Source organism: Canis lupus, chromosome 35 (genome assembly GCF_003254725.2).
Source record: "Canis lupus dingo isolate Sandy chromosome 35, ASM325472v2, whole genome shotgun sequence".
Lineage (NCBI taxonomy): Eukaryota > Metazoa > Chordata > Mammalia > Carnivora > Canidae > Canis > Canis lupus.
Window position 1 is genome coordinate 11,124,297 of NC_064277.1, and position 20,075 is coordinate 11,144,371.

The following is a 20,075-nucleotide window of genomic DNA, read 5'->3' on the forward strand; positions in this document are numbered from 1 at the left end:
CCAGTCAAGGGGTGTCGGCAGTGGGGAGCACTAACAGATGTCTGACACCAACTCAGGAAGTCCGAGTGTGAGTGAGTCTCCCCACCCCCCCAGGCCACAGTGAGTGTCTGGGGACTCACCCGGGGCAGGCCCACTGGTGCTGGCTCATCTGGTCTTCCCTGATGTTCTGGCCCTCTCTCTCTCTCTGGCCAGGCAGGCGGGAGGTGACGGCTCAGTCCCGCCTCATGATCCTGCTTCTCTCTTGCTGCAGCCACCAGACTTGCTTCTAAAGGCAGCTGCAAGCATTTCCCTACTGGGCAACCACACACGTAGAATGTGAGTGGCGTCCCTACGTGTGTTTTTCCTTCCGGTTGCTGCAAGTGATGTTGTCTCGGTTCATTTCCTCTCTGTGCCACAGTTGGTTTTTTTTTTTTTTTTCTGATACACTGAGGGTGATCTGTAGTTTAGGGACAGGTGAGAAGTCTAGCTCTGATCTGGACTGCTTGCTACTTTAACAAGAGGTGATCTTTATTATCACGATGAAATTCAGGGGAGTGCCATAAGCTCCTTCCTAGGCTGCATGGAAGCAGACATTGGGCTATTGTAAGTCCACCAAATTCAGGTTTTTGTGGTTTTTATGGACTTAATGTATTCTAAAGAGTTCCACTATAGATTGACATGAAACATCTTTTCATTTAACCAGTATTTATTGAGTCTATGTGGTACCTGCTAGCCTTTGGGTACCCACATGGAGAATTCCCATTTCCAGGGTGGTATAGAACTGGAGACTGTGCATTTGGAAGGGAATTTGCCAGCTACTTAGTCTCAGACCTTTTGTCTTCTTGCTGTGTGCTTTGGAGTAGCACCCAAGTGGTATGGTCTGAAGCTAACCACCTGGTGCTTGCCTTTAAATGCTTTTGATCTTTCTGTGACTCAGCTTCCTCATCTGTAAAATGGGAGTAGTCATAGGATTGTTGTGGGAATTAAGTGAGGCGTTACATGTAAAGCACTCAAGGAGTGGCTGCCACAAGTATATGAGTGTTTGCTATTATCATTAGTGGCAAATGTTATTATTATGAGCTCAGTTCTTTGCTTTTTTTGCCTTCTCTTCCCCCTCCTTATCCCTTGCTGATGCCTAGAAATGACTGGGGGACAGAGAGGATGGAGGAGAGAGGGAGACGGTTTGAACAAAAGTGGCATGGGATGCTCCTGTTTGCTCTAGTATCAAGACAAGTAAAGCACTGTCCTCGGCCCTCCCTTCATCCTCGCCCTCTGTTCCTGCTGTATATTGCATACCGGCAACTTCTGTTTTGTTATTGTCATTTTGTTTTGTTTGAATTTTCTGTAATCCTCTCTGAAATTCAGATCCATGTCATTTATTTTAAATGTCGAGCTGGTCTGAATCATATTAAGGAAATACTTGCCCATAAGCAGATGCCACATTTATTTATTTATTTTTAAAGATTTTATTTATTTATTCACGAGAGAGAGAGAGAGAGAGAGAGGCAGAGACACAGGCAGAGGGAGAAGCAGGCTCCATGCAGGGAGCCTGATGTGGGACTTGATCCCAGGACCCCGGGATCACGCCCTGGGCTGAAGGCAGACACTAAACCACTGAGTCACCCAGGGATCCCCAAGATGCCACATTTAAACAAAGAAACAAACCCTCAGCTCAAAGCCTTGTGTAATTAGGATTTATAAATAAATCAATAAGAAGAATATCTATGGCAATCTTCATACACATGTTGTATCCATAGGTGTAATTAGCAATATTCATGGTAAAAATATCATCTGTTTATCTTTCTCTCTTTTTCTTAAAAAAAAAAAAAAAAACTACTCTTGTGTACATGCTGCATATCAGGAACTGTTTCCAGATTAGAGGTAGAATTATCCTATTCTCAAGTTTTTATTTTATAGTGCAGCGTATCCATACTAAATCGAGTGGAGCAGAAGCATAGACTGTACATATTTTTTTTCCAACATGTCCCTCCATGCATTTCCCATTCTTCCATAACCTGTGATATTTTCTCCATTAGATATTTAAGCAGTCTGAATTTAAATGTATCAATTTCAGAAAAAATAACTTACAGTTATACATAATACCTCAAAGGTTAATGCTGTCGAGTTGTCTCCATAAGTCAGGTACACCCTAGATATACAAGAAGGTGGAGCTTGACTTTTTATACATAAAACATTTGAATTTCTCACCTTGATTATCCTTAATTCTGTTCTTTTGTCTACATCCTCATGGCCTCCTTTCCCACTTGGAGCTGCCTGCATATCTCACGCCTGAGGGCTTCAGAATGGAGAGAGAGAGAGAGAGAGAGAGAGCGAGCATGTCTGTCAAGGCAAACTGAGGAGCTCACGCTTTGTCCAAACACAGATCACACTTGTTCTAGAAAAACAAATGAGATGTTTTTTTCCCACTTGGAAAGATGAAGATTCCTATGTCTGTTTTCCTACTTAGAATTTTTTCCTTCTTCTTTTTTTTTTTTTTTTTTTTTTGGTTTATTTTCTTCTTTCTTGATTAGTGACAGGTTATATCATGTGTCAGGATTTTGACAAAGCCCAGAGAGTTCTGACAACAAACAAACAACTGTAATTTCTAATCACTCTATCCAATGAAGACCGTGTTTACATTTTCATTTTTATTTAAACAATCTTCTTGACTACTTTAATTAGCTTCTTCATGCCGGCTCGGTTAGCACCACAGAATGGTTTATAACTACCTGTTAAGCAGTAGCCAAATCCCAGGCAACTGTTTTGAATTTGTCATGGGTGTTTGGTCCAAGGAGAGACTGTTGTATGGAGTGGAGTCTAAGGGGTGGGGAAGGCAGAAGGGAGGAGTATTAGAGAAGATAAAAAGTAAAAAAAAAAATCTATGGCCAAGTTTTGTGTGTGTGTGTGTGTGTGTTTGTGTATTTATGATTCCATTTGTGTGACTCATTTCCCTCCATGGCCGAATACAGTATTAGCCATAGGGAATCAGCTACCCACTGAGGAATTTAAATGAATATGCCCAAGAGTTGGTTTGGCAAATTTTAAGAGCAAACTTGTCTGGTATTATAATGTGTGCCTCATCCCTTCTCAGGAATGGGAGTCAATCTTGTGGTTTTCATTTTTAGATGAAGAAATCAGAGCTCAGAAAGATCCAGTTCATTTGTCCATTCAGCAGCTGTTGCCTACCTGCACACTTCCGTGAGCTTTCCCAGGCATGTTCGGTATACTAGTCCCAAGACACAGGGCTTGTCTTCAAGATAATCTGGTGAGAAAACCATTCCCATGAATTGGTTCACTCAAATACTAAAAGCATTAATTGAGCAAGTGCTATGATAAATAAAAAATGAATGACAATCAGCTCCTCCCTTAAGAGAGACTGCTGACTAGTAGGCCTAGGAAAACAAACTCTACCCATCTTCCTTTTCTGCTCTCTTGCCACTTAACAACCCTCTTTTGCCCTTATCACAGGACATCTTTGTCTTTCCCCTCATCCATTCTCCCAGTTTATCAGCCAAGTCCCCAGACCCCAGTCCCAGGACCTCACGACCAGCTATTTTGGCAATGCATTAATGTTGATTTCCTCGTTCCTATTCTTCTGCTATTTGTGCATTTCCAGCCATGAGTGGAAGCTCAGTCTACTTTCATGCTCCAGAGTCACCCAGCCTCGCTGGCAGAAGTTGAGAAAGGCTGATTTGTCTCCTTGCAGATTCTCCCCCAACAAGCCCCATTGAGGCCCTTCTGCAGCTTGGGAATCTTCTCGTGCATCTCCCACAGACTATCTGTGCAGTTTTCTTTCCATTCTTTTCCCCACCCACCCTCTAGCAGCTCTGTGCCCAGCCCTCACCTGGTGCCACGTGGAGGGTAAGGGCTGATGTGAGTTCTAGCGACTGCATGGTCTCTGCAGACCTTGGCTCTCATATCCTCCTGTTCCTCATTTTCTGCAAATTCTCCAACCCTTTGAATTATAGCTTCTAGCATTGCCGCCTGACTAATAATACGAGTCAGAACTACCTTCTTTTATGTTTATCCTTAGGAGGAAAGTGACATTTGCAAAGATGAAACCATTCTTCTAGTTCACAGAACAGCTGTCTGAAGAAATGTGGACACCTGGAGGGACAAAGGGAAGAAAGACTAAATTATTTTTAAGAGGTCACTGATGGCAAATTTAAAAGGTTCCAATTTATTGGAAGCATTCGTTGCATTTAGACATCTGTCAAACAGCAAGCACTTACTTCTCCATAACTTGTGTCCTGACTACCTATCCCTCTTCTGGGTGGTAGCTAATTTTGGCTTCCCCCCAAAATAATTGGGAAAATCTTGTTAGTATTGATTTTTTCATAATTAAAAAATATTTTATTTATTCGAGAGACACACACACAGAGAGAGAGAGAGAACAAGCGGGATGAGGGTAGAGGGAGAAGCAGACTCTCACTGAGCAGGGAGCCCTATGTGGGACTTGATCCTGGAACTCCAGGATCATGACCTGAGCTGAAGGCAGATGCTTAACTGACTCAGCCAACCAAGTGCCCCTTTTTCATAATTTTTTAAATTCATGTTTTAAATCTAAAAGTAATAAATTTATATGGTAAAAAACTAATATTGCAAGTAAAACTAAGGTGCCTTTTGACCATCAGCTTTAATTTCAATTCCCTCCCTGCTTTGCCCGCAGTGAATCCCTGCTATCTGTCTGGGATGTATTCTTCTGGGACATTTTTTGAGTATTTATGTGAATATATATAAGCACTGTCAGTTTGCAGTTGGGCACACGTGCCACCCCGCCCTTGAGCGTGCTTGTGCACACATACAGAACACGAGACTGAAACCATTCTATTGCACTCGGTTTCTGAGGGAACTGTATAAACTGCTATTCTGGTTTCACATGCAAATAGCAATTTGAAAACAACATCTTATTCATGAGAATATAAAAAATAAAACAACGTGGCTGCCGTGGATGGTTGAAGCAATTGGACTCCTCTGTGGGTCAGACTTTTGCTCATTTGAGTTCTAAATATAGAAAAACGAGGATTTATGCCCAGCTGGTTGGTCTCTGAGTGGAGACTCCCAGATCAAATACCATAGGTCCAGTAGTCATTTGTTAAGGTGAATTTCTGGACTTCCCCCTCTGCCTACATGATCCCATAGCCAAAACTCAAGTCAAATCACGCCTCTCCCTAGGTAGGTGTGTGGCTCCTGACCACAAGCCCAGGCCTTGGCAGGGACTGCCATGCACTATTTGTAATCATTTCTAGCCAATTTTCTCTCTATACTAGCTGGCTCGTTATCTTTCCTCTTCCTTGAATATTTTCTATCTTCTCACTTGTCAGAGCAGCCTCCGTGCATAACCACATAGGGAGAGATGACTACCTCAAAGACTGAGAAATACTTTCTACTGATTCCCAGTACTTGAAACCTCAGCACTGTTTTATTTTCCTTCTAGACCTTGGACAATTATTTTCCACTAATACAATAAAATTTAAAAGAGAACTCCAATTTATTCTTTCTCTATTTTCACCACAACTTCCTATTATATAAGCAAAAGCCTTGCGTCCACATGTTCACAGAAGCCCAAAACCTCAGATCCTCAGTTCTATCTACCTTCTTGCCTTTCCTCCCCTCTTCTTCCTTTCAGGCTCAACTTTCCTGATAGAGGAGTTTACATCCCGTGCCTTTATGTTCACACCTTCCATCCCTTCCTTCCCCATTGCATTTCTTCCATTCAGACACCTGGATCCCACCCCAGCCCTCCATGGAGGTTGTCATTATTGATGTCTTCCAGGGATCCTATGTGATGAAGCCAATACAAAGTCTTTCCCACTGTTGGCATTTAAAATGACTGATCACCTCTTCCTGCCCAGTCTTCTTCATTCTTTCTTTGGGGGACCCCATTCAGCCCTGGCTCACTTCATGGCTCACTGCACCTCCTCCACTTACTGCGCCCCCCCCCCACCATGTCTCACCATTGGGCTGCATACATTGCCACTCTTCTGCTCTCTCTGAATGGGCTCCCATTTGGGTGTGGGGCCAGCCTTCAGCCCCTGTACTCTCCAGTAGCATCATCATCAAACACTTAGTCTCTGTCTTAGTCAGTGCTGGTTGCTTTCACAAAATACCATGGGGACTGGGCAGTTAAACAAGAGATAGTTATTTCTCACAGTTCTGGAGGCTGGAAGTCTGAGATCAGGGTGCCAGCATGGTCTGTTTCTAGCTAGAGCCTTCCAATTATTTGTAGATGGCCACCCTCACATGGGGAAGAGACAATCTCTTCTGTGTCTCCTCTCATGAAGTCACTCACTGATCCTATTATGAAGACTCCATCTTCATGACCTAATTATCTACCAAAGGCTTCATCTCCTAATACAGTCCTGTCAGGGATTAGGCTCCAACATATGAATTCAGGGAGGAGGAGGACATAAACATTCAGGCTCTAGCAGTCTCTCTGCCTCCAAACATTGCAAATTTCCTCTTTTCCTTGCTTCTTCGGTTTAACCTGTCACCAAACTCTTGTTTGTTTGTTTGTTTTTTAATATCAAGTTTTGTTGACCAATTATTTCTGTACACACTCACTGGCACCATCTTAGTTTCGACTTTCATTGCTTAGAGAGTCACAATTCCTAACTGTGACAACCCTGTTCTAGCACACTGTTGGGCACAGGCTGGGTCCTCAGGAGATAGTAGTTGAGTAAACATCTGCCCAGTACTAGATATTCTCAAAGGCAAATTTCAAAGCTTCCACCAGCTCCCTGTTGCCTATGAAATAAAGTTGAAATGACTTGGTGGGAAATCAAGATCCATGCTATTCTCTTGGATTCTCTCCTGCTTGTCCACACCTAGAGTGCCCTTCACCTTCCCGTCACTGGTCCCTAATGGTTCATGTCTTCTCATGACCCTGGCCTTGTAGAGTTTTTTCCCCTGCTTAGAATGCCCTTCCTTCTCCTTGTGGCAGCCTCCTTTAAGACTGTACTCCTCCAGACGGAGTATTTTTCCTCCTTTCTCTGTCACCAGGACTTCCATTACATTGATTGTATAACATTACAATAATGCATCTACCTTTCCTGGACTTTGAGACTCCTGACAGCCAGGAACCATTGCTTATTCATTCTGGGGACTAAACATTTTACAAAGTGGTTTATGAAGGCCTGGCACCAGAATCATCCATGAAGCTGGTTAAATAGAGATCCCCCAGGCCCCATCCTTGAACTGCTGAATTAGTTTGCTGGAGAGTGAACCCTCCCAGGTAATTCCTAAGCATATGAACATTTGAGAATATGATTACAGTATCTAACAAATATTTGATGAATAAAGACATGATGAGAAGTACTGAGATCCCTACTTCTAAAAATCTGCTCTATATCCTTCATTTATCTGAAGGTATATTTTGGCTGGAGAGAGTTCTGAGGAATTTGGCTCAGCCATGGATCAAAGTGACCTAGTGGGAAACAGCCTTGCATTATTCTCTAATCAGGTCATGCAAAGTACCTATTGTCCTGTCCAAATGCCAAATGAAGTCTAGGGTCATTCAAAGCCCTGAAGATGGTTGGCTGTGATAAGAACTAGCAAATTCTTGTTCAAGTGGGAACTGGTATTTGTGGGCATGTTCTACATTTTTAACTCACTAAAACCACGTGCTTAGGGTTCAGTGGTTCACAAGTACCTTCTAAGGAGTCTCGCTGTCTCAGTTGCTGTGCTTCTCACCAGTATGGATAACTCTAGTGTCAGTTAATAGCCCTCCCTTGTTGACATTGGGTGGACTGTGAATGAACTCTAAGGGTTTTTAGACTTAGTTGGGACCGATGGATTTGTGAAGGGAAGCAAGTCTTGTTTGGGCCACAAGGTCTCTAAAATGTTCTTTTAAAATTTCTTCTGTGGATTTTGAGCTCTACCAAAAGATCTTGAGACTGTCATAAAGCACCAAACTAGGCCTAATGAAGACTAATATGCAGCATGTGAATGACCACCCAAAGTATCCTCCATAAATATTTGTTGGATTTGTTATTTACTAAATAATTAAATATCTCCAAAAGTGCATATAACAAAAATGTAGAAACACACTGATATCATTAGGTAGTTGAAACAAACATATGTACCTGTGACATAGAAGAATATTTTAGACATCAAGACTTATGTGAAATTTGTGGTCTTTGTAGAAGAATTGAGACCTGGGGATAGCACCCAAGAAGAGGGAAGATATGGGTTGACAACTGAGACATTTCCTGGATTGTTCATATCATGTCACAGCTGGACTGAGCCTTAGAAGGTAATTTTAAAAATATTCCTTATTCTTTAATATATCCATTACTTCTTTACTACACAAATGACATATATCCATTGCCCAAAAAAATAATGAAAAGGATGACCTAACCAATGTTACACTGTAGCATATACTCTTTTAAATGTTTTCTTGTATATATATATATATATATATATATATATATATATATATATATATTATGATATTATATTGGATTAATTTCCTATTGTTGTCATCACAAAGTACCACAGACTTAATGGCTTAAAAGAAAATACATTTATTAAATTAAAGTTCTCTAGGTTAGAAGTCCAACACAGGTCTCACTGACCAAAAGATAGCATGCTCATAAGGGCTATATTCTTCTGGAGGCTTTAGGTGAGAATCTGTTCCCTTACTTTTTTCCAGCTTCTAGAGGCTGCCCATATTCCTTGTCTCAGGGCCTTTTCCTCTGCCTTCAAAGCCAGCAGTTAAATCCTTATGACCATTCTTCTATAGCCACATCTACCCTGACCACAGCTGGGATGTTTCCTCTCTGATTTTCAGGGTCCATGTCATTAGATTGGATCCCCATGGATAAAATAGGAGCCCATCTCCAGGTCACTAACTTAATAACATCTGCAAAATCCCCTTTTCTGTGTAAAGTAATATATTTATAGGTTCCTAGAATTAGGACATGGCCATTATCCTACATATTGCGTATAGAAATTATACAAGTAAAGTGCATGGAAGTTAAGTGATTTACCTAAGATCACACACTGGTAAATAATAAGATTTATTAAACTCTTTCAGAGCGCAAGAATCTGATGCAATGGAGACTTGTGATAAAGAGATGTAGGGAAGAACTGCAAAGAGTTTCAATAAACATAGAACCTAGCTTCTCAGGAACTGGCACCTCATTCTTAGTCTATAGATGCCATGATCTTGTTGATTTCTCAACAGCAGACATCCATGGTACCAATAAAGCCACTGCCTAAAACTGCTGCCATTCTTAAGCAATTTTTTTAAAGATTTTATTTATTTATTCATGAGAGACACAGAGAGAGAGAGAGAGAGAGAGAGAGAGAGAATGAGGCGGAGACATAGGCAGAGGGAGAAGCAGGCTCCATGCAGGGAGCCCAATGTGGGACTCTATCCCGGATCTCCAGGATCAGGCCCTGGGCTGAAGGCAAGCGCCAAACCTCTGAGCCACCCGGGGATCCCCACTGCTGCCATTATTAACAATTCTCACCCCCCTTCTCGCTCCCGCCAAAGGCCTTCCTTTACTGCTTAGCATCCTAGTTTCTACTGACTCATCATGGTTTCTGTCCAGGGCCTTCTCTCCATGAGTGTCTTGGTTTCTGTCACCCTCTGTCACTTGTATTTCTGTCTTTGTGTCTCCTTCAAGTTTCCCAAAAGAAAGAATCTGAAAAGAGTCTGTTGGTCACTATAGGGCACTGGACATCCCTATCTAACAGGGGGTTCCCACTGGGTTATCTCATTGGCTGCCTGCCAGTTTATGGGTGGTTGTCTTTAAAAACAATGGACACTTCCTGGTTCTATCAGCGAGAATCACAGGGTCAGTCACCACAATCTGTATGTAAGGAATCATGCAGATCACATGCCTCAGAATAGGGGCACAAACAAGTGGGTGCAAAGAGATTGTTCTCCAAAAGCTAGGCCGGAATGTCTTCCCAGTGCACCCCTGGATTACACACTGCAGTTGAAATCTTGGAACTACAACTACAATAATCTAGCTGAATGAAAGAGCGTAAGCCAGGGATGAATGAGAGGAAGACAACATCGGTCAGAACTAAGACTGAATATGGACATTTTGAAAAGGTCTCAGTAATTGTTTTCAGGACTTGAAGACTCTCATTGCTGATCTTTAACAAAGTGGCCACAAAGGCTTCTGAAAGTTCTAAAATTATGCATCATTTTTATCAGTAACCAGGACCTCAAGTTGCTCCCACAAACCGCATAGGGTCTTACAAAATAGGCTTTGGAAAGGAGATTCTGATGTTTCTAAATTTTTCACCCATTTCTCCAGCTATATTTGCTCTGAAAGGGAAAAAGCGGTCTCAATAACTTGCAAAGAATGAGTCTAAACAAGTTTCAAAAGGCGAGAAGCTCTCCTGGGCATGCTGAACCCTGCCGCCACCACCCACCCCCTTCCTAATGGAAGAATGTTTCATCTGATATTTTCCACAAAAATGTGTGCTGTGGTCACAGCTCAGCGATGCCAACACAAATCTCAAACACAGCCACCTCCTGACTGAGAAGACAATCTGGGCTGGTTTGGTCTGGACCACAGTGACCAGGGACAGAAGTTGATTTCAAATTTCAATTAATTGCATGGGAGGAGAGGGCCATCTGACAGACAGGGTCTTAACATGAATGCTTTGTCCCTGGTGTCAGAGGATTGGGGCGCTGCCACATTACATACGACCAGGGCTTTTTCTATGTGGTATGGTGTTTTTCTCCTCCTCTTGTGCTTTTAGAGAGAATGCCAATGGCATGTTGATGTCTCAACTTTCTACACCCTACAATAATTCATTGAATTCATTCATTTTTTTTTTTTTTTTTACTCTGAAGTACAGAACATTCTTTATGCAGTCAACCAAAACCTTGATTTTGAGCCATGACCGCTGTGTTAGGAGCTGGTGATAAACTATCTGGTAAAAATACACAGAGTAGGTTGTGTATGTTGAATACTTTGGCTACAGATAACACAAACATAGAACTTTTAAAGACTTGAACAACAGTTACTTGTTGCTTCACTAAGCAAGAAGGTTAAGGTTGGTTAATTCAGTAGATCAATAAAGGTCTTGTGTCAGCTCCGTTCCCATGTTTTTGATCTCATGATGGCAAGTGTCTTAGAAGCGTATTCTCAACCACATCCAAATTCAAATAAAAAAATAAAACCGGAATAAAGACACTCCCCACTTTTGGTCTCTGCCTCTTTCTGAGGATGATCTTTTCCCAAGAAGGATATTCTTCTTTCTGCACCATCCCCCAGCAGAAATACCCTCATGTCTTAGGAAGCAGAATTGTGTCCCAAGCCTGTTCTAAGCCTCGACAGCAAGGCAGATGAAATAGTCATAATTGTCTTCAACCAGTAAAATGCTGCCTTTGGAGGTTAGGAAGAGGCTCAGTCTTTCCTGAAGCACAAGACTGCCCCCCACACAAATACAACCCAGCTCCGTTAGCAGGAGGAAGAGATTAGCTATAGGAAACCAGCGGGTCTACCTCAGTACGGGACTTCCAGATGACCCAGCAGCACAGGAGAAACACTCCCGACATGCACATTTTGCTCGTCGAGTCCAAAAGAACCGTGTTTCAGTATCCACTTTGTTCCTTAGTAGTTGCAAGATCTTGGGTTAGTTTAGCCTCTGGGGACCTCAATTTCTGCATATGTAAAATGGGGTATCATATGTGTCTCACTGGGTTGCTGGGAAAGTCAAGCATATGAGTATATACAGAATATTTAGCACCATGGCTGGCCCGTAGGAATCCCTTCCTCAACCCCCCAGGCTGCGTACGGTCTAGACTGCTAGGTAACTGAGAAGTCGGGCAGCTTGTGTTCTGATTGATGAGCACTGTGAACTTGAGGGAGTACGAAGACTTTGGGGGGAGGTAATACTATCACACTTGCTAGGAACCCCAAGGTTTTTGCTACATGCAATGGATTCTTTGCATTTTCTTCTCTCTGTCTTTCAGTAGCACTGTTACTCTTGACAATTCCCTCTGTTTTAGAATCCTTTCTCATGTTCTATGACAACCTTCTCCGGGTTTACCTCCTGCCTCTCTAGCAATTTCTCCCCAGGCCCCCTTATAAGCTCCTCTTTGCTGCTTACCCCAGAAGCGTGTTCTTTCCCTCTGGTATAATCTCACCCATCAATTCCTGAGGTAAGCATTCATCCTTCCCTATACTTTCAATTCCTAGTCGTATGTTTAGGACACATATTGGACATTAATGCGTATTTCCTTAATCCATTCTTTTAAAGATTTATTTATTTATTTATGATAGACATAGAGAGAGAGAGGCAGAGACACAGGAGGAGGGAGAAGCAGGCTCCATCCTGGGAACCTGATGTGGGACCCGATCCCGGGACTCCAGGATCGCGCCCTGGGCCAAAGGCAGGCGCCAAACTGCTGAGCCACCCAGGGATCCCGTTAATCCATTTTTTATTCAATCATTTGTTCAACAAGTATAGACCGAATGCCCACTATATGCCTGGTACTTTTGCTAGAGATAGAATAATAAATCAAGCAGATCAACCCCTGCCTTTATTAACTTATATTCTTCTTTTAGGGCATCGAGGAATGCCTTTTTGATGACACATTTACACAGAGCCCGGAAAGGAATGAGTGACCCAACCTCAGCCTTGGCAGAGGGAATAATGAGCACAAATGCCCAGGACTGGGACTGTGCTTGGCATCTTGAAGAAATCCTCATGTGGAGGAGCCTGGGTGGCACAGTTATTTAAGAATCTGACTCCTGGGCAGCCCGGGTGGCTCTGTGGTTTAGTGCTGCCTTCAGTCCAGGGCGTGACCCTGGAGACCCGGGATTGAGTCCCACTTTGGGCTCCCTGCGAGGAGCCTGCTTCTCCCTCTGCCTGTGTCTCTGCCTCTCTTTTTCTCTGTGTACACACTCTCATGAGTAAATAAATAAAATCTTTTTTTTTTTTTTTTTAAAGAATCTGACTCCTGATTTCAGCTCAGCTCATAATCTCAGGGTCATGAGACTGAGCCCTGCATCAGGCTCTATGCTGAGTGTGAAGCCTGCTTAGGAGTCTCTGCCTCTCCTCCTCAACTTGTGCTCTCTCTGAAAAAGAAAGGAAGGAAGGAGGGAAGGAAGAAAGGAAGAAAAAAGAAAGATCCTCATATAGCTGAATGAAATGATCCCAGGGAAAGAGAAAGGACCAGGGGGCAGCAAGGGCAGGTCAGGGAGGCCCTCATGGTCAATGTTAGGGCTTTGGAGAAATGGAGAGCAGTGAATGGTTTCAAAGACAGAAGTGTTGTGATCTAACTTATACTCTTAAAGGATCACTCTGACTGCTGAGTTAAGAGACCTAGAAAGCCAGAGTGGAGGCAGGCAGCTCTGCTAGGAGACAACTGCAATAATCAAGGCCAGAAATGATGAGGGCTTGGCTCCAGAAGACTGCGATGTAGTGGTGAAAAAATGGTTGGATCCAGAAGACTGCGATGTAGTGGTGAAAAAATGGTTGGATTTTTATTCTAATCTGAGGTGAGACCAATAGGATTTTCTGTTGGATGTTGGAAAAGAAAGAAAAGAAAGAAATCAAGATTTGGCTCTGGCAAGAAGAAGGAGTTGTCATTTTCAGAGATGAGGAAGACTGGGGGAGCTGGCAGGGATGGGGACGAAGAGTTATATTGGAGGCTGGTAAGCTCTGTGCTACCATTAGACATTGAGGCAGCTGTTGAGAAAGAAGTTAGATCAGGGGAGAAGTCTGGGCACACAGATGACATTTAAAGTGGTGACACTGGATGAGATTACCAGAGTGTACACATGGAGAAAGGAAGCAAACTGAAGTCTGAGAATCAGGCACAACAACATGGAGAGGTCAGGAGAGGAGGGAAACCAAAGAGGAGTCTGAAAAGGGGTGGCCCAAGGAGGGAGGACCACTCCCAGTGTGTGGGGTTCTGGATGGCCAGTGAAGAGTGTCCAGGGTGATGAGGGTTATCAGCTACTGGTAGGGAGGGGAAATACAATGGCGACTGGGAATTGCCCCGTGGATTTGGTGATGTGGAACTTGTCAGTGACCTTGACAAAGCAGTTTTGGTTGTTGGTGCAAGTGAGAATGGGAAAGGAAGTTGGAGGCAGCAGTGTAGACAATTTCTTCAAGACACTCTGCTCTAAAATGACAGAATGGGATGAGAGTTGCAGGAGGGACCAGAGTCAATGGAGGCTCCTTTTTTAAGATTTATTTCTTTATTTGAGAGAGAGAGCGAGTGCGTGTGAGCAGGGGCAGAGGCAGAAGGGAGAGAAAGAGAGAGGATCTCAAGCAAACTCCCCACTGAGCATGGAGCCCAACGAGGGGCTTGATCTCATGACTCTGAGATCATGACCTGAGCCAAAATCAAGAGTCGGACGCTCAACAGACTGAGCCACCCAGATGCTCTGAGGCTCCTTTTGTTTTTAAGATAGATTTAATGTGCTTCAATGATAATTGAAAATCTAATAGAAAGGGGCAATTTAATGACACAGGAGAGAGGGGAGTGAACTGTTGGAATGAGGTCTCTGAGCAGGATAAAGGCATGGGAAGTAGGACATAGTGGAGAGGCTGACTTCCACTGGGGGGTTAGCGTGGCTGCTTCACAGTATGGCTGTCTTGATATTCACTTCTTTTTTTTTTTTTTTTTTTTTTTTTTTAAAGTAAGCTCAATGCAGGGCTTGAACTCATGACCCTGAGATCAAGAGTCACGTGCTTTCCTGACCGAGCCAGCTAGGCGCCCTTCGGCATTCATTTTGTTTGGCCAACAGCCTGTATGGGCCTTGAACTGATACTAGCCCCTCATGCAAGTGCATACCCTAGATAGCAGCCTGCAGTCACAAGCAAATGCAAGTTCCTGATATGACTTCCCCAACAGCCCTTGTGAGCATGTCCCCCCCACCTCCCAACGCCTTCCTCTTCTGTGCTCCTTAAATAAGACCCCCTGGAGCTTACCAAAACCCTTTTCATTGTGATTTGAACTGGCCAATCTGTCCTCAGCTTGAGAACCCCAAAGCATTCCACCCCCTGACCCTAATAAAGGTAGCACCCTAGGTTCTCTGCCTTGACCTCCCTGCCTTGTACTTCCCCCAGGACCAATGAGTCATAAACCTCTTGCCTTCAATTTCTCTTGTGTTCTTTTATTGAACCGTGGCTGACCATCCTGCACCCTGTATTCCACGTTAACAAATGGTAATTTAACAAAGTCAAAAAGCTTCTCTTGAAGAAGGGCAGACTATGGGCACAGGGTCTGAGTAGATGCAGGACCTCTGAGGACTGTTTCTATTATCTCTGAGAAATAGGAAATAAGCTTGTCAGCTAAGACAGAAGTCTGGAAGGGAGTTTAAAGAGAAAGGGTAGGATGTGAGATAATCATCTTGAAAGACGAATGAACTTGGGAGATATGGTGGGATCACTGGTCAGTAACCCAGTGAGAATCGAGGCTGAGGCTATTGTATGTTGGCTTCAAAATCTATTTTTGAACCCTGATATCTTTCCTGAATTCTGAGCTCACATATCTGCCTATTGTTGATCTTTATCCCCTGCCTTCTCATGAGAAACTTAAAGCTCTTATCTCTCTGCCCACCTCTACCCAGTGCTCTTCTGCTAGAAGAGCTAGAACAATAAAACCTTTGAGTAGCTCATAAACTAGTGAAGGACTATATATAATTTATTTATTTATTTATTTATTTATTTATTTATTTATTTATTTACTGCAATTGAAAACACTGGAGGAGAATCATGACTTTTGGAGGAATATTATTTGTTCAGTTTGGACATTCCTGCCAAATTGTCTATGAGAGATCCCAGTGGGAGTGGTGAACAGTTTAGCTGATACACATTGAATGACTGACTACCCAGCCTGACTACTATTATTCCTCTGGTAGTTATGAGGCCTGCATATGGCCTAATGTGCGTCTGATCCCCTTGGGTCTCTTATCAAACTACAGATGGTGATTCAGTAGGTCTAACACCAGGCTTCAGATTCTGTAGTTCTTAAAATCTCCCAAATGATACCAATGATACTGGTCCACAAATCTCACTTTGAGGTTTAAAGGTTAGGAGACAGTAACCCACACAGATTATTTCAATTTAATGTGTTAATTGCTATAATAAGAAGGGAGCTATATGAACATAGGTTAGCAAATAGATAAGGCAGAACCATGGAGATTTGTTTGCTTGCGAATGAAAGAATGTGTTCTTCATTCTGAGAAGGATATAGAGCCATGGAAGGATTTGAACATCGGGGTGACAATGCTTGAGCATTTGTCATTTGAACATTGGGGTGCAAAATGCACTTTGGAAGTCAACCATGTGTCAACTACTATTCAGGCAGCGGATGTAGAGAATGAACAGTGAACAGACAACCAAGGTCTTGTCTTCAGGGAGCTTACATCCTGGAAGGGTTAGACAGGTAGTGATAAGAACAAATAAACAAGGTAACTTTAGATTGTTGAAGTGTTGTAAAAATATAACAACGGTTGATGTGATTGAGCCTCAGGGGACTGCTCTAGCAGGAAGTAGTTGCTGAGCTCAGAACTAAGCCTGCAGTGGAGCCAGTCCTGCAAGGATCTGGGGCAAGAACATTCTGGGTAGAGGGAGCAGCAGGATGGTGGCCTTGGTCAGGAGTGAGCTGTAAGGCGGGAGAATCAATCAAATTGGTGTGACTAGAGCCTAGTGATCAGGGGGTAAAGGTAGAAGATGGGGTCAGTAAGATGAACAAGGGCATGCAGGGGCTTTGAAAGCTGTGGAGAGTTTGCATTCCATTTTTTTTTAAAAGATTTTTATTTATTTATTCATGAGAGACATAGGGAGAGAGGCAGAGATATAGGCAGAGGGAGAAGCACGCTACCAGGACCCCGGGATCACAACCTGAGCCAGCTGCCAAGCCACCAGGGTACCCCTCCATTTTACATGTGGGAGTAAAACAATCCACTTTTTAAAAAAGAACTCTTGGGAATCCCTGGGTGGCGCAGCGGTTTGGCGCCTGCCTTTGGCCCAGGGCGCGATCCTGGAGACCCGGGATCGAATCCCACGTCGGGCTTCCAGTGCATGGAGCCTGCTTCTCCCTCTGCCTATGTCTCTGCCTCTCTTTCTCTCTCTGTGACTATCATAAATAAATAAAACTTAAAAAATAAATAAATAAATAAATAAAAAATAAAAAAGAACTCTTGTTACCCTGTAAAGATGGGATTGTGAGTATGCCTGCAGGGTCAGGTGCAGTGTGGATTCTTTGGACATGCTCAGAACTGTGCTTTAGAAAGAGGAATCTGTTAGCAACATGTAAAGTAGCTCAGGGAGGCAAGAGTAGCTCTTCCGAAATGGCTGTGATTGACTGTTAAGAAGAGTGTGAACTGGGGAAGTTAGACTCTGGCTTCCAAATGAGGCAGTGGGAAGTGAGAAGAGAAATTCAAATAATACTCAACTCTCTTAAGCCAGGCACAGAGGCTAGGACTTTCTCACTAATACCCTCATTTAATCCTACCACGGTGCTGGCAACAAAAATCAGTTTCTGGAGTTTCAGCTCAGACTTAATGGAAAAGAGAGATCCAAGGGCATCCGGTTGTCAAAACATAAATGCTTCAGGTGATTTTTAAATTCAAGGGCAATTGGGATCTTTGTGTGGGGCTCCATCTTTCTGTTCAGAGGAATGGAAGTAGTTCTCCATAAGCCTTCCTGCCTTTTTAAAAAACTCTGTTGATTAACTTTCAATCCAAGGAGTGACATTGTAGGAATTCCAGGATGAATCCACCTTAAAAATACCAACCAGCAAGGTTAGGGAGTCTACTAAGGAAGCATCTCTGCTCCCTGCTGGGGGTGGTGTGAAAAGTTGCTGGGGGTGTTAAGGTGAAGGCAAATCTTGGGGTGATGCTTTAAGCTACAATCTGCATTTGTATTTTAATGTAAATGAGTTTCAGATCCTTCTTGAGAGGAACTTTGGGCTGGGAAACCATGGAGGGTTCTGGGCCCAGAACTGGGGGCAAAGGGGAGTAGAACGGAGAAAGGGAAAGGGGAAGGAGGTCGCACCAGAGCACTGAACTTGACTTCCTTTCCACATTTGTCAGGAGCCCACCCTCTTCCTGAGCAGAGGCTCTTAAACTGCTGAAGGAAGAAGAAAAATCTGGTTTTATAACTTTGCATTGTCTGTGCTTGATTAGATTCTAATAGGGCCTATACACATCTGGTTGGTTGCCCTCAAATATGCTTTTTTTTTTTTTTTTTTTTTTTTTTTTTTTAAGGGAAGGGGCCCTGGGTGGCTCAGTCAATTAAACATCCAACACTTGATTCCAGCTCAGGTCATGATCTCAGGGTCGGTTGTGGGATCGAGCCTGCATTGGGCTCCAAGGTCAGTGGGGATTCTGTTTGAAGATTCTCTCCCTTGGCCTCCCCCCGCCCCGCCCCATCTCTAAAATAAACAAATTTTTTAAAAAGAGAGAGAGAAAGAGAAACTCTGCTCTGCATTTTAACCCCTTTCCTTTGTATCTTTGGGGCTCTGTTCAGCCTTCTCCAGATCAGGAAAGATTTCATGGGCACAGGGGGGCTCAAAGGTAGAGCAGGGAGGTGCACTGACATTCAATTTCATAGAATAGAGAGATAACAAAAGTGGAAAGAAGGAAGGCCATCACTCATTGAGTACCACCATATTGAGTGTGCCCATGTCTGTGTGGACACTTCTCATGAACAGTATCTCAGAGGCTCTTCTTCTTCCTTTCCTTGAATCTCTAGTACTTGAGACCAGCCCCTATGGTGAACACACCTGCTGCTGAGTCATTTGTGCATTAGTGATAACTAATATCTACCAAGCATGTAATACATGCCAGGCGTTTTACAGGAATCTCCTCATTTAATGCTCCCAAGAGATGGGTCACATTTATATCCTCCTTTTCAGATAAAGTAACGGAACCCCGGAGATGCTAAGTGGTTTGTCCAGAATCAATAGTGTACAATTCAAATCCAGGCCACTGGATTCTAGAGATCCTGTATTTAGTAATCATGTGATACTGCCTTTTACTTAGACAGGAAATGCACAAAATTATACCTGCTCTGGGCATAGTTTCCATAGGTTTGAGGTCTTTAGCCTCCTTAATTTTTGCTTCCCTTTTCTCCCTAAAGGCATCTCCTCTTTACTTTAGGTTCCCATAGCCCTCCTATACTGTATATATCTCATTATAGCTACCCCCTCTTTTCTGAATAAATTACCCAGTGTAATTCACTCATTCATACTATTACTACTATCTATCTATGTCTTCTAGGCATAGATACATTAGGAAACGTTTTACCTCTAAATATAAAGAGATTTTTTTTTTTTTTTCTGAAAAATTTTGGCTGTCAACTCATAAAGGGTCTATTTGTCTCTTAACTATGGTCTGGGAGTGTCTTGGGCTGGTGACCGGTTCAAATATCTGGGTGTAAGAACTTACTCACAAGGGCTTCTTGCTTATCTGGAGAGGGTGAGCTCCAGAACCAGCTACCAGATGTGTGTTCTCTGGAAGATGTGAGGTATAGGAACAGGTGTCGTGGCCTCATTAGCTTCCTAGAGCTGTGGTTCTGAAACCTAATGCCTACTGTGTCTGAGCACATACTCATTTATGGATCAAGTAAATTGGTGCTGGAAACACTCTGATAATCAAGATTGACATTGTTCCTGCTGCCACAGGGCTCACAATGTGGAGTTGGAGACAGACATCGGTAAGAAGCTTCAAGAAAAATAGATCTCATTTCCTATTGGTCCTTTTCCTTCCTCTTCCTTCCTTACTCCGTTGATACTATAATTTCTCTCCCATCCCTTTGTCCCAGGTCTCCAGATGTTGTGTATCTAGAACTTCCCTTCTTCCCTTGTGCCAATATGCTGTCCTGAAGGTCCTTGTCTCACTTTTGCCTAGTGGGTGATGATTACATTTGGCCCAGCTCATTGCCAGCCAGGAAATCCATGGCTCGGGATCCATTTTTCTCTGCCATAAGTCTTTCAGTTATTCCAGATACACAGAATTAAAAACAGCTACAAGAGCAGGGACTAATTGATGGTCAAGTTCAGAGTATCCACTAATTAATTCATTTGTTCATTCAGTAAACATTACATAGCTGGTATCTTCCAGGAATTGAAATGTAGAAAGGGAAAACACATGGTTTCTGTG

The 20,075-nt window shown here is 43.0% G+C and overlaps 1 protein-coding gene and 2 long non-coding RNA genes across 3 annotated transcripts in view; 1 reads left to right on the forward strand and 2 right to left on the reverse strand.

Annotated features, from left to right (window-relative positions):
* NEDD9 (neural precursor cell expressed, developmentally down-regulated 9) overlaps positions 1–480 on the reverse strand; it is a 184,348-nt gene extending 183,868 nt beyond the window's left edge. The window contains exon 1 of the mRNA XM_025444444.3: positions 120–480. The gene's annotated coding sequence lies outside the window, so the exon portion shown is untranslated. The remainder of the gene's footprint in view (positions 1–119) is intronic.
* Positions 1–20,075, forward strand: part of LOC118349959 (uncharacterized) — a 35,067-nt gene that overhangs the window by 642 nt on the left and 14,350 nt on the right. The window contains exon 2 of the long non-coding RNA XR_004812370.2: positions 8,124–8,233. This is a non-coding gene — a long non-coding RNA (uncharacterized LOC118349959). The remainder of the gene's footprint in view (positions 1–8,123; positions 8,234–20,075) is intronic.
* On the reverse strand, positions 1,473–4,045 carry LOC118353438 (uncharacterized). Its single transcript, XR_007408328.1, has 3 exons — positions 3,824–4,045; positions 3,166–3,241; positions 1,473–2,275 (listed from the first exon to the last, which is right to left on the reverse strand). It is a non-coding gene; the product is annotated as an uncharacterized LOC118353438 (long non-coding RNA).